General features: G+C 47.6%; 1 protein-coding gene across 4 annotated transcripts in view; it reads right to left on the reverse strand.

The window, feature by feature from the left end:
- CHD8 (chromodomain helicase DNA binding protein 8) overlaps nt 1-13830 on the reverse strand; it is a 65367-nt gene extending 51537 nt beyond the window's left edge. For 2 of the 4 annotated variants that reach the window (XM_081167659.1, XM_081167656.1), the window contains exon 1: nt 13678-13830. The gene's annotated coding sequence lies outside the window, so the exon portion shown is untranslated. Of the gene's footprint in view, nt 1-11693; nt 11764-13641 lie in introns of all 4 variants that reach the window. The other 2 variants (XM_081167657.1, XM_081167658.1) reach the window with 2 other exon arrangements.
- Nucleotides 13831-14370: the final 540 nt, after the last annotated feature.

Genomic DNA, 14370 nt, shown 5'->3' on the forward strand with positions numbered 1-14370 from the left:
CCTTCAACACAGGTGGGTGCCATAGTGCCCTCCAGAGGTGGGAAAACCTCTATTAACCCTGAGAATCAGCCACGCCTGCTGAGGCTGAAGGGAGCCTGGAGCCTGACCACCTTTGGAGAGACACAGTTGGAGATCCTGCTCTAAAAGATAGGAATGTCCATTGACCAGTCGGCTAAGTTGTATCATCTGCCTTTCAACTGACCAATGAGCTGATTTAATTTAATTTGCATATTATTAAAAAAAAAAAACCAAAGAAGAGGTCTTGTAAGGGGGTGGGGAGAAATGCAAGAAGGAGATCTGAGGATGCACAACACCTAAAAGTTAGCAAGTCATTGTCAGGAGGAAGTACTCTTTTCTGTGTTCCCTTGCTCATGCCCAAAGTCAGGTGTAGCTAAACTCTAGCCCTCTAGATGCTGACAGACTCCATCTCCCATCAGAGTCAGGGTGAAAGGAGTTCTAGTCCAGCAGCAATCACCCCTGACCCTTCCAGTCAAGACACCCAGACCAAAAACAGCCTCAAGAGAAAAAACAAAACGGAACAAGTGGGCCTTTTAACTTGAAACTATGAATTTCCACTCCCCCTGCTTTCCTTGGCTGTTTTACTGATTTAAACAGCCCCCACCAAAACAACATCCATCCCCTTTCCCCCATGCACACCCTTTTTCTTGGGGTGAGCATCCTTGTACCCCACTTCCTATCCTCCTCACACCCTTCTAGTTATTTCAAGGGCTTTCTCCCATCACTTCGCATCTGCCAACAAACCCAATTTTGGACCCCTGCACACCTCTGAACTGAATCCCCTGGCCCCCCAACACTTCCTTCTCTCCCCCTGCCTAGCTAGCCTCACACCAGGGCCCCTGCTTCTCCCTCCAGCCCACCTGGCGGTTGCTTCTCCTCCATCCCTTTGCACCCACCTGCCCCAACATCCTCCCTCCACCCAGCCTGGGCTTATCCTTCCTCCCCCAAAGCCTTGCCCTCCGCCTGTCTGCACACCTCTGCCTTCCCAGCCCCCTAATGCACCCCATTCTCTGCACGCTGCAACCCGGCATGCCTCCCCCCCACCCTCTTCCATCCCCACAGAGCTCCCTACATAACCCCCCTGCCTAAACCCAAATCCACCCCCAGCTGTGAACCCCAGCACCTCTTGAACCCACCATTTTTCTGCAGCCCCGGCGTTCCTTCCGCCTGGCAGCCAAGCTACCCCTCCCCTTACAAGCCCCACACCGTGCCCCCCTCTTTACCGCCTCATCCGAGTGCCAGCTCCCTCCTTCCTTCGCCTCCTTCCACCTTAACCCCCAAACCTGCAAGCCCCAGTCCTCCCCAACCCCCAACCCCGCCTCCCTGCTGTCTCCAGTTTCGGCGGCGTCCCCAAGCCACCCCACCCCGCTTACCTCCTGCTACCCACAATCCGCCTCCCCTCCCCCCTCCTCGCTGGAAGCTGCCTTCCCCCCTCCACCCCCAAGGTCTCCCCATCCGATCCTGGATCCTACCCAGCCCCAGAGCAGCGGCAACAGCTCCTCCTCCAAACCTCCAGCATCTCCTTCCTTCCGTGTGCAGGGAGGGAGGGGGGGCCAGGCCCAGCCGCTCTCTCTTCCCACTCCCCCCTTCAGCTAGCCAGACACAGAGTGCCAGCCAGCCTCTTTCCTCTGCTTCACTGCAGAGAGAAAGAGGGGCTGCCCCCCTCCCCTGTCACTGCTCATTTGCATCCCTGCATCTCATGTGTGTCTGTGGTGGGGCAGAAATACATCCCATCGGCACAGCGGAGCATTTCGATATAATGCACAAACAAATGGCACAAAAAAGACACCTCCCCCCCTCCCCCCAATTTCTATGTGCATGCATATACACTCAAATACCTATCACAGGCCTATGCATACATACATAGGTGCATTTATCCTGGCTGCTTCCTCTCCCACCCCAAACCGCTGGGGTATCCATTTTCGAAGGTGGGGAGCCCCACCACACCAGTACTTACGTCCACTGTGATTATTCAGCGGCACACTTTAAAAAAAAAATAATAATAATTCTCCATCCACTTGGGTGCATTGCATGCATTATGTGTACTGTTTCAAGGGCTCAAAAAGTAATTAGAATAATTTTAACCAGTCACTTGTATGAGCGGCTGATTGATCTCTCAAATTTTGCTTATCAGTAAAGGCAACCATTCTGAAGCAAGAAACTTACTTTTTTTAAAAAAAAAACACCAAGTCTACAACCAATGATGCATGCAAGCTAGAGACATCACCTAAGAAGAATCCTTCCTCCCTGTCGGAAAAGAGACAATAACTCTATCCGCAGTTTCATTAAGCGCTTTTATTAAAAACACTCCCCTCCGTAACTTTTCTCCATTTAATTGGGAACTCTCTTGGCCAATTCAACAGAAAGATGAAAAACTACCACCCGTATCAGTCGTACGAATTAAAAACTACTCCTTCAACACTCCCAAACAACAGTGTTCATACACATGTATGGATGCCAAACACTTTGTCCCACAACAGAGGAAGGGTAGGACCCTACTGGGGCATTTGCCACAAGAGGAGCACACCCCCCCCCCCGTTTCACCTTTGGATATATTGTTTGTTCAAGTACATGCATTCCCCCCCCCTTAAATACATTGTAACATTAATACCAGCATTTTTAAAAAATCATATTTTTTTTAGGCGGCTTGAATTTGGCTCATAAGAGGGAGATGTGACGATATAGAGCTGGGGAGATGAGGACATTTACTGTTCCCCCACTACATAAATTCACATGACTTGCTCAATTCAGATCACCCTCCTTGCCAAAGAAACACACACAATGCAAACGTCTGGATGCCTCAAAACACTGAGCGGGTCCAGAATCTATGTCACAGAGTTCTGCAAGTCAATCCTCTCCCCTAGATAGTAAGGTAAGGGACCCCTGACCATTAAGTCCAGTTGCGGATGACTCTGCGGTTGCGGCGCTCATCTCGCTTTATTGGCCGAGGGAGCCAGCGTACAGCTTCCGGGTCATGTGGCCAGCAGGACTAAGCCGCTTCTGGCGAACCAGAGCAGCGCACGGAAACGCCGTTTACCTTCCCACCGGAGCGGTACCTATTTATTTACTTGCACTCTGACGTGCTTTCGAACTGCTAGGTTGGCAGGAGCAGAGACCGAGCAACGGGAGCTCACCCTGTCCTGGGGATTCGAACCGCTGACCTTCTGATTGGCAAGTCCTAGGCTCAGTGGTTTAACCCACAACGCCACCCGCGTCCCCTAGATAGATATATTTTAAAAAAATCGGTCCCAAATAGGTAGTCTCCCTTATATCTACAGTTCACATAGACGAGCAAGTTCTGTTCACAGATAAGTTAACCAAACAGCACATTTCCAGCAATCAAGGAAGCTTCCTGCACAATGGGAGCTTCGCAACGCACACCACGCAAAGCCTTTCCAAACCATGAGGATGTATCCCATCGGCAAACACCCACCAAGTAGTCCCTCTTCAGAGAGAGAGAACCTTCAAACTATGTTCTCAATGAATTGAAGCAACAATCTAGGCATCCTAAATGCAGTGGCAGCTTGGAACAATTTCTGATCACTCCACCCCAAATTTAGTTTCACGTCCCCTGGTTTCCAAGCACAGTTCAATCGCCAAAGCCCTAAAACAGGAATGGGGAACCTGTGGCCCTGCAGATGTTGCTAGACTACAATTCCCATCATCCTTGAGCGTTGACAATGCTGACTTGGGCTAATAGGAATTAAAGAGTCTAGACCATGACTTTAAAGCAATCTGATACCACTTCGACAGCCAGCGCTTCTCCTGGGAACTGCAGTTAAGGGTGCTGGGAATTGTAGCTCAGTGTATGGCAAACTACAGTTTCTTCTTTTGAGGGGGGGATTCATGACTGTTCTTGTGGTATAAGTGTTTTAAATGTACAATGTAAATGTCACTCTAATTCTTGCCAGCCCCAATCAGGATACTCAATGGCCAGGGATGATGGGACTAAACTAAGGACTACATCTCTTAATGTCACATGCTGGCATCACAAGCAAGTCTTTGGCCTGATCCAGCACACCTCGCCTTCTTATGTTCTTATGGTTTTTATTACTGGGTGGTTCTTGCTGCTTGGTAAGCTGCTCTAAGGAGAACATTTTTTAATGGTGAAAAGCAGCATGTAAACGGCGAACAACACTCACAAGTTTTAGCTATGCCTTAACAACCTGGAAACATCCCAGGTAACTCAAGGTTGAATTTGGCAGTTACGAGACAGCTGGAAGTTACGTTCAAGCTTTGCTTTAACTACCCTGTGTTGATACCAGGAGGCTTACGGCCCAGGGAAATGCTGGATTTCTATTGCAAGTTCAGAGCAGCAATAATGAGGAGTCAGGAAGTCCCACGATTTAAGTCTCACCTCAGCAACAAACTCATCCGACAGCTTTCAGCTGTTCTCTTAGCCTTCTGAAAGGTGCAAACACAACTGGCCTACCTTGCAGGGATATTGTCAGGATTACAGATATAGTAGAAGAAGAAGAAGAAGAAGAGTTTGGATTTGATATCCCGCCTTTCACTCCCTTTAAGGAGTCTCAAAGCGGCTAACATTCTCCTTTCCCTTCCTCCCCCACAACAAACACTCTGTGAGGTGAGTGGGGCTGAGAGACTTCAAAGAAGTGTGACTGGCCCAAGGTCACCCAGCAGCTGCATGTGGAGGAGCGGAGACGCGAACCCAGTTCCCCAGATTACGAGACTACCGCTCTTAACCACTACACACACTGGCTAGTAGTGACGAAATGCTCTGAACGATCTAATGGTGTTCTATATTGGGGTGGCTAATCTGTGGCCCACCAGATATCCTTGGGCCCCAGCCTACCCAACTTTGGAAAGGTGGTGCAAGGGCTCAGGCAACATCCCAGATCCTTCCCGCCTTGCAAGGTCTCCCGCAGGGTCCTAGAGCCCTTAATCCTTCTTCCCAAAGTCCTGCAAGAGCTTACCTGGCTGTGGAAAGGAGGACTCTAGGACCCTGTCACAGCCCTCACGCCTCCTTCCCAGCTGGCTTACTCTGCCTTTGAAGACCCTGGGATGCTACCAGAGCCCTAGTACCACCTTCCCCAAGCCTTACCTGATCCAATACATGCATGCATGGGTGTTAATAAATAGACATTTACTTATTTCCTCCCCCTGCTCAAAGCTGCAATCTAGTAAGTTAAATAAGCCTAAAATGAGCGTTATCTGTAGTATTTTTGATGCCTGTTCACACCGGGTTTTTTTTTTGTTAGGTAAGCTCACCGAGACTTGTAAATTTTATCATGTACATTTGTTTTCAAAATCTGTTGATTTTTATCTATATTCGTAATTTTATTCTGCCTATTTTAAGCAAGCATTTTATAACGCAAGCAGGATTTGAAATATGAGCATCGGCATCAATTATTAAGATAAACAGGTTAAAATGGAAGTATTAGATGTTATACATGAAATCTGCAGCATTTAAGGGTAAATATGGAAAGCATGGTGGGGACGGGAAGTCAATGGATAAAGAAATTTATGGTCTACGTCAAAATCTGTAAAGTTTTATTTATTTATTTTTGGTGGAAAAATAAATTGAAAATATAAATAAACAAACAAGCATTTTATAACGTTTTGTGTAAACCGCTTATGAGGGGTTTTTTAAATAAGTGGTACACAAATCTTACTAAATAAATGTTTGGAGCCACCCCCCTGCTTGTTGGCTTGCATACCACCCCCTCAAAATAAAAAAAGAAAGATGGGTAGATCACTGCCAGTTGCTTTATGCTGGGAGTACATTGCGGCCTCTAAGGAGTTGGATGTGGCTGCACTAGAGGAACACAGCTAGAAAGATACCTGTGGGATAAATTCACTTTTAGTCACAGAGTCGCATAAGTCAAAGGATCTGGGAAAGGCATGTGTCCGTGTTTTCTCCCTCAGTACCTGGACACGTTCTGGTTAAATCTGTGATGAAAATGTAACTTGTGAACAATGATAATATGCATTACCAGCGCCACCAGGTAAGACTGTCTAAAGTTAAAGCACTTTAAAATTCACCTCTGATTGGGGAGAAAGTGGCTTATTCCGGCATGAGACTGCATATAGAGTTGTTAATTAGTTTTTCCCCACTTAAATCAATGAACTTAAAAGGTGCCTAGTGTCAACTGGATTAGGCCCGTTCCCCTTAAGGAGAGACAGAGAGCTGTCTGCCTTGTGGCAGACTAAAACACAACTTGTCTTCTGGAATCTGGCCTACTAGCCACAATAGCCATTAAAACGTCAAAGTTTCAAAAGCTCTGATCACCAGATGCTGAGGATTAGCAGGAGGGGATGGATATTCCCATCATGCCCTGCTCCTGAACCTCCCGGAGGCATCTCACTGGCCACTGCCAGCAGACACTGAGCAGCCTTGATGGTCCAGCGGTTTGAACTCACTTGGTGATTAGCCAAATCCAGTTCAAAGCTCAGCTTCCTTTGACACTTGGCTATCACCAGGTCACGGGACACGAATCCTTCAGAACGTGGCCTGAAACCACTGCAACTTCATTGAAGCAGGACAGAAGATGCAGATTAATTCTAGATTCCGACGGGTCCAGTGCTTGCATGCGGACCAGGCACATGCAGGACGCGAACCATTTCCTAATCCATTTTCGTCAACTTTCCGAGTCAACTCTGTGCAGTGGGATAAAGAGAGCAGGCAACGGAAGCGAGGGGAGTGGGTGTGTTTCATTCCATCTTAATCTCAAAGAGAGAGGATGGGGGGAGGAGGAGGAATTGGATGACCTTGAAAACAATCCTTGGGTTACAAGGCACGCCTGCTGAGCGGAGGATGCAAACTAGGATTCTAATCCCGTGTGAAATTCTGCAAAACCAGGCGTGGTAGTTATGCCAGGCTACAATCCCACACAGGAAGTGTATCACTTCTCTAAGAGGAAGGGAAACGGCTCTGAAGTCGGATCGCAGCTCAGAATGCAACACACAGATGCCCCTCATTCACTTTCCTCTCCGTTTTAAAAACTTCAGCTTATGCCTTTCATTCCTACCACCAGCAAACATTGAGGCAAGTTGCCTCCACCCACCTCAATTTGCTCTATATTGCTACATCAGCATCTTTGCCCCTGAATCTAAAGAGGAAGACTGGGACTGGCCTCATTTCTTTCCCCTGCTTTGGAGAAGAAAAGGGGACAAACAATGAAAGACCTCAACAGCTCTACTCACACACGTATGCAAGAACAACAGCCTACTTTAAAAATTACTCTAGCATTTTGAAGGCAACTGTGTTCCCCATTCCCTCTCCACCAACATTTTAAATCGCTGCTTCCCATTTTAGGCTATTTAGCAAAGATTGATGCCGCTAATATTAGTATTAAGGGGCTGCCGTGAGCCAGCATACTTCCTTCAAGCAGCCATTATATGAGACCCACCCCCGCAAGCTACCTATTTGCAGAGGGCTCCGGGGGGGGGGGGGGACACTTGGCAGCTTACCAAATGTGCAGAAAACTTAAGTCCCACTAGGGTGGGCCAGAGATTTTGCCATGCACCCAAAATTTGTCAGAAATTACTGTTGGCATTAACTTTGTTTTGGCAAAATCCTTGGTATGTGCAGAAGTTCATGGACTTTTAAGCGATATTCCTGCAGTGCAAGGATGAACAGATGGACAATGAAAGTGGATCCCGTGAGCCCTTGTAGTTGCCAAGAGACTTACACTTACACAAGGCTAGGAAAATAAAGAACCCATCATCCACTATTTACTGCCCTTTCGATGCTTAGCCAAATGCAAAGCTTGTTTGGCTATCTATTTGGACATATAATGCTTGTGTTAATATATATTTAAGTCAAGAAAAAGTATATATGTGTCAGTGGGTGTGTAACTTTATATCTGAAGGAAGACCAATTCTGAAGATTTCCTGCCAGCAGTGTGACACAAAATGACACCTATTTTACCCATGTAAAATACTTTATTCTAAGTACGTTGATCGCAATGTGATGGAGTTTACTGCACTGTGCTCCCAAGAACTACTTTGCTGACAGATCACTGTGAAGAGAGACAGAAAGCTAGCTCAGCGACCCTCCTGCAAAACTACATGCTACCTATCAGGGAACAGCACAAAAGAGCTCATCGGTGACCCTGTCTACAATTAGTACAGGAGCAAACCCCCTCACAAGTTCTTCACAGAAATGACAGATCGGGGCTCCTTTTATCCTCTAATCCCACTTTGCATTTATGCAAACTGACACTAGGTAGGCCAGGCAAGTGGCTTATTTGCAAGCCCATATTAACACAGCCCGCTTTCCTTCCAGCAAACCAAGAAAGCAAGAAGATGATCCTGCTGAGCTCAGGAAGGACGAGGCGGACCATGTATTCCAACCCCCTGCCCCCAAGGCAGGAGCAACTTTGTCACATGCCAGTCACCTTGTTCAACACTTATTTATTGCATTTCTATCCTGCCCTTTCTCCCAAAGGAGCGGCAATGCAGTGAACACATCACAATGGGAATATGACAAATGAACCCCTTCCTCTTTTCAGACTTCAAGAGCAGCAGCCTTTCAGGAGAGCATGGAAACTGACAGTGTGCACACAGCTAACACTCCACAACCAGCTGTGTCCATGGCTCCATCTGCACTGTCTCTGCAGAGATATGCACAGTGGGAACTCGGGGAGCTTCACACTGGGCCAATAGAAACATGGGAAGCTGTGTTACAGAGAGTCAGACCACTAGATCCATCTAGCTTCATACTGTCCACAATGACCAGCAGCAATCCTCCAGGGTTTCTGAAAGGGGCCTCTCCCTGGAGATGCTGGGTACTGAACCTGGGACTTTCGGCATTCAAAACAGGCTGTCAGCCAACTTCCAGAACCCCTGTCCCTCACTGCTCTCAATGCCCAGTCACTTTACCTCTCCAAGCAGACAAATAGTGACCATATTGCAGAGATTAAGCATCCTTCTCCCTCTTGCCTTGCACTCTCCTTCTGGACAGCTGGTCTGGACTTGGCCCAGGAGAAGAGGACAAGCAAAAAGAGCAGTGGCCACAACAGCAAGGAGGTGGTGTGCCCAGCTAGAACATTTCATCCAAATAATAACAATAGTAAGGTAATTATTATTTATACTCCACCCATCTGGCTGGGTTGCCCCAGCCACTCTGGGAGGCTTCCAACACATATAAAAACATAATAAAACACCAAACATTAAGAACTTCCTGATACAGGGCTGTCTTCAGGTGTCTTCTAAAAGTTGTATATTTATTTATTTCCTTGACATCTGACGTGAGGGCATTTCACAGGGTAGGTGCCATTGCTCAGAAGGCCCTCTGCCTGGTTCCCTTTAAGTTCACTTCTCACAGTGAGGGAACCGCACCAGAAAACCCTTGGAGCTGGACCTCAGGGTCTGGGCTGAACAATGGGGGTGGAGATGCTCCTTCAGTTATACAGGCCCAAGGCCATTTAGGGCTTTATAGATCAACACCAACACTTTGAATTGTGCTTGGAAACGTACTGGGAGGTCCACCAAACATGAAGCCAGTCTTGGATGGAACTTGCCTTTCCCAGACCTGGACTGGGCAACCATTGGACCGCCAGATGCTGGTCCAAATCCCTCGTCATCCCTGACCATTGGCTGTACTGGCTGGGACTGATCTGTAGTCTAGCAACATCTAGAGAGGACCAGGTTCCCCACTCCTGGTTTAAGGTCATGGGAGCTCAAAACAGCACATCTTTGTGGGAGACATATTAGGAAAGTCCTCACTCAAAGCCTGATGAATCCTGGTTGGTGTTTCTGGAGGCTTTGGGGATTTCCTGCTGGCCTTTTTGAAGTCACAGTCAGCTTTTGCAGTGGGTAAATGTCCCAGGAACTTGATGCCCTTGCTTGCCTACAAAAGCCCAGCTGGCTCCCCAGCTTGCCAAGCAGCTGTGGGAAATAAATTATCAGGGACTATTAGGGCATGTGGAGAAGACCAAATGACAACTCTGATCAATGATGGGCTAAAGCTCGCCTCCTCTCCCCTTACGAACCAAACCAGACCCTGTGTTCCTCATCTGAGCTCCTTCTCAGTGGGCCCTCTCGGAGGAAAATCTGGATGGTGGAAACACAAGACCAGGCCATTTCAGCGGTGGCTCCCCACTTAAGGAATGCTCTGGCTAGGGTGGCATGCTAGGCACCATCACTAGCTACTTCTAGGCACCAGGGGGAAACTTCTTTTTTTTTTTTTTTAAAGCCAAGCTTTTGGTCTTTAACTTTTTGACACTGTAGCCTCTTTCAGTGGGCGGGATTTGTTAAGACTGCTTTTTATGTATCTCAAAAAATTTAACTTTTTAGTTTATTTTTACCTTTCTATTATTTTAATTTTTGCTTTCCATTATATTGCAATTAACTTTGAACTTAAATTAAGTTTGTTTTTTTAAAAAAACTATTAAGTCCAATAAATAATAATTTTAAGGAGGTTGCGGGCAAAATGTGGCCCTCAATATGTTGTCAGACTAAAATTCCCATTAGCATGGCCAGTGGAATCAGGGAAGATGGGAGTTGCAGCCTTGCAACAATTGGGAAGGGGCACAGGTTCCCCATCCCTGCCCTATACCACCCATGGCAGATACCTGCCCAATTGTTGCAACATTCTCTGGCTTCTCCATTACGTTGAAGCCAATGCCATCCACAGACCAACCCATCTCAAAAAGCAGAAGCACCATCACCAGTCGTTGGCTACAGAGAGAAAGTGAGGTTTTCAAAACATTAAATGCTGAAAATATTCAGCCCAAAAGCTGGCTGAGGGGGGAAATGTGTGTAGTAGGATGCCCAGAATTGACTGAACTCTGGTGGGTCTCTAGGACTGCCTATAAAAAAATAATTATTCCCTTCCCCCAAACTAAAAAGTACAGTGGTACCTTGGGTTACATACGCTTCAGGCTACAGACTCCGCTAACCCAGAAATAGTACCTCAGGTTAAGAACTTTGCTTCAGGATGAGAACAGAAATCGTGCAGCGGCGGCACGGCAGCGGCAGGAGGCCCCATTAGCTAAAGCGGTGCTTAAGGTTAAGAACAGTTTCAGGTTAAGCACAGACCTCCGGAACAAATTAAGTACTTAACCCGAGGTACCACTGTACATGAATGCCAAGTGTACATTTTCCTCATCCCAGCTTATGGACACCTTTAGACAGTATAATATATTCCACCCACCCAGACACCTCATGTTAATTGTTCCATAACAACAACCACTCCCCGGCTCCGTAACAACTAGAGCAGATTATAATCCTTATTTCACCATATGCAGTATGACTGGGGGCAGGGCAAAGGGATGCATCCTTTCACAATTTTTTCAACCATACTAACTCTCAGAACATGAGAGTGGAAGTTAAAAGATAAAGCACTGGCATTAAGCGACTAAATATGCATTCATAGATATTATGGGGAAAAGTTAAATATGGATGTAATATTATACCCACTTACTTGGGACTAAGTCCCACTCAAATTGGGACTTGCTTTTGACGAATCACGTACAAGATTGCACTGAAATCAGTTATTAGAATTCTGGAAACTGAAAAGGCCATTCTCAGCTGAAATAATTGTTCAGTTCCACTGCTTCCTTTTCCCTCCACAAACCATCTTTGACAATGTGGGCTGATCAATGTTAGCTCAACCCTCAAACACATGCAAAGGCTTGAAGCCTTCCTAGTTGCTCTTTTCCCAACATACCGGTACATTTTCTTCCACCCCTATTGTAAGCTACACTTACCCGAGAGTAAATCCCATTGATTCCAACAGAATTTACTTCCAAGTAAATAGCGTAGGTTTGCAGCCGCCTTCTAAAGAGGAGGGGGAAAGAGAAAGAAACATAGATCAACAAGACTAGAAATATATCAGGTATTCAGCTACTTGTGTGCCTAACAAATCAAATGTTGATTCTCAGGAACCTTGAAAATGTTTCCAAGTCTGCATGGGGCAAGAGACTAAAACATCTGATGAACACTGCAGAAAATCTCTCCACACCCATGTCTCAGGACTGTGGTTTAACTCTCAATATATCAGAATATTTTCCTAAACAATCTGAACTACAGATCACACCTCTTCCTTCCCAATCACTGGTCCAAACAACACAATAAAACACACTTTCACATGTCCCACCCTAATATCTATCTGTCTCAGAAAAATGGAGATAAGAAAATTAGCTGCATGCAAATCTCTCTAGCCCAGGTATCATTCCAGCCCACCCCTCTGCCGTTTCTTTCACTATCCCCACTTCCACTCTACCCAAAAACTGAAACTGTTAGGAAAAAAGCCTTTGCATCAACAACTGTGCATAAACATTGAAGCAACAGGGGAAAGGAGTGAATGGGCAAATTCTTCCTAGCATAGGTGGAAACTGACTAGACTCTCCTCTGACCTTGTCAGTATCACCAGAGAACAGAGGAGACATCTGCACTGGTTTCCTCCTATACTTTTGTGATAAAACATATGAAAGCCATTCCCAGACGCAGATGTGTAGAAATGAAAAAAAGATGCCATGCGGAAGGCTGAAATTTCTGTCTGCGAGAACACATCCATTGACAAGTCCCTCTCGCATACAAATGGCTAGGAAGCTGACAAGCACTTGTAGATCCACTTTCTCACCTGGCCACTCATTGATTTCAAAACCAGACACATCTGCATTTAAAAGCTTTCCCACGTGAAAGCTCTTAAACATCTGAACTACCAAGTTACAGCCTGCTCCAAGATGGGCAGCCCTACAAATATACAATAAAACCGTGTAAGAAACTGGTCCCCAAATGCACACTCGGGTTCCAGGTGCGTCTGGAGCTGACAGTGTTGAAGACTGCTGCTGTTCGGCAGTACATCAGGGAACCCTACCACCCACTCCGTGCCAAACTCCATGTGGCAACACGGGACTCACTTCCTCGTCCGTCTGTGCCCGCATGCTCTCTTCCCACCCCATCACAACTTCTGCACGTAACGACCCACACGCGCAAAAGGTCCATGCAGTGCAGGAGAGACATCCTCTCTGCGCACAGCTTGCTCCCGACAAACGTCCACCGAAATTCCCCTTCCTGGATGCAACATCCACCCACCACCCAGATCTCGGCCTCCTCCTTTTTCTCCCCAAATCCAGCTCCCTTCTTTTCATCCGAGACCAATCCACCTCCTTTTCCTCTCCTCCTCTGAGCCGGCCTGTGTGTGCAAGGGCTTTAGCAGGGGTGCAATCCTTCCTTCCCAACCTTTACTAGAAACCGGATGGCGATGAAAACACACACAAAATAAAAGAGCCGACAGGGACGGGGGAAGAGAGAGAAATGCACAAGAGAGAATGCGACATGGATATTTTTTTTGGAGGGGGGTGGAGGGAGGAAATACACCCAAGCAGCCTTTTTCTTCCTTCCCCCCTCTGCAAAAGCTGGGTTTGGCTTCTCCCTCCCACCTTTCCCATTAAGCGAACCCCGGAGGGCGGAAAGCGAAGGGCCCTCCCCCTCCCTTCAGAAATGGTCCCTCTCACTCGCCGTAGGAGAGCGGCGGCGGTGAGGGAGGGAGGGGGAGGGGAACGTCCCCGCATCGGGCCTGCATCGTGAAGAGGGCCATCCCATAATAATCCTCCCCCCTCTCCCTCCCCCCCCCCCGCGCTCGTGTGGGTTTGTGAAGAGAAAGAGGAAAAGGCCTTTTTATATTTGAAAAAATATAATAGCACCTCTTACCTGAGGGCCTGGTCCCCTCCCCCCACGCGGACTCACCCTCTAAGGAGCCACTTCTCCCGCCCCCCTCCCCTCTCCTAAGGAGAGAGAAGAGAGAACAAGGCAGCCGAGCATGGACGGTGCAACTTAACTTCTCTCGGGGGCCCTCCAAGCCACGCCCACCGCTCCTCCGCCAGGCTACGGCCGCCGACGAAGGACCCGGGAGGCCTGGGGGCGGGGCCAGTCATCAGGTTAGGTTGAGAGAACCTTCCAGGAAGTCAGTCTCTCTCTCTCTCTCTCCGGAGTGGGGCGGGGGAGGGGGAGAAGGGAAGCGGGCCTCCAGCTCGTGGAGAGGCTGTCTAAGGAAGTCGCCTGATTTATTCCGTGCCACCAATACAAATAAAAGTAATATACAGTATTTTTGAAGGGCTGTTGTTTTTAAACCATGGGGGCCTGTGGAGAGGTGGCAATATCATCTTGCCGCGGCCCGCGCCCCGGCAGACGGGCAATGCGTTAGGCGCCTATATGGGGAAGCCATCTTGGGAGGGATGGAGAGGCGTGGGGGGCCAGAATTGTGGCCCCATTGCAAAAACAGCCTTGCTTGTGATATATGCATACGCTTTTGCCCTTTATTTGTTTGCCCTTTATAACAGTCCTGCAAGGCAGGCCACTGTGGTTAGTTTCCCATTTCACAGAGGAGGAAAACTGAGCCTGAGCAGTTTGGGACATGGAACAGATTTCACGCCTGCCTGG

This window comes from Podarcis bocagei (genome assembly GCF_964188305.1).
Source record: "Podarcis bocagei genome assembly, chromosome: 13".
NCBI lineage: Eukaryota > Metazoa > Chordata > Lepidosauria > Squamata > Lacertidae > Podarcis > Podarcis bocagei.